The sequence below is a fragment of the Chrysochloris asiatica genome, unplaced genomic scaffold (assembly GCF_000296735.1).
Source record: "Chrysochloris asiatica unplaced genomic scaffold, ChrAsi1.0 scaffold00087, whole genome shotgun sequence".
Lineage (NCBI taxonomy): Eukaryota > Metazoa > Chordata > Mammalia > Afrosoricida > Chrysochloridae > Chrysochloris > Chrysochloris asiatica.
Window position 1 is genome coordinate 6433716 of NW_006408605.1, and position 717 is coordinate 6434432.

Below are 717 nucleotides of genomic sequence, written 5' to 3' on the forward strand. Positions count from 1 at the left end.
TATACCTACGAGGAAGACCAGTTAATACCACCATAATTCAAACTTACACACCAACCACTAAAGCCAGTGATGATGAAATTGAAGAATCCTAAGGAGCTCTGATAGCGTAGTGGTTACGAATCGGACTGTAAACCGCAAGGTCAGCAGTTCGAAACTACCAGCTGTTCCACAGGAAAAAGATGAGGCTTTCTGCTCCCGTAAAGATTACAGCCTCGGAAACCCTGTACAGGGTCGTTATGAGTCAGAACCGACTCCACGGCACATAACAACAACAACCAACTTCTTCAGTTTGAAATTGATCAACCATGCAATCAAAATGTACTAATAATTACTGGCAAAATTGCTAAGGTTGGAATAAAAAAGGATCAGTAGTTAGAAAATATGGCCTTGGTGATAGAAATGATGCTGGAGATCGCATATTAGAAGTTTGCAAGACAAATGACTTCATTGCAAATGCCTTTTCAAAACAGCATAAAAGACTACACAGATGGACCTCTCCAGTTGGAATAGAGATAAACTGACTACATCTGTGGAAAGAGACAGTGGAAACGCTCCATATCATCAGCCAAAACAAGTCCAGGGGCAGAATATGAAATAGACCATCAATTGCAAACTCAGGCTGAAGCTGAAGAAAAAACAAGTCCATGAGAGCCAAAATATGACCTTGAATATATTCCACCTGTATTTAGAGATCTGAAGAACAAACTTGCATTAGAC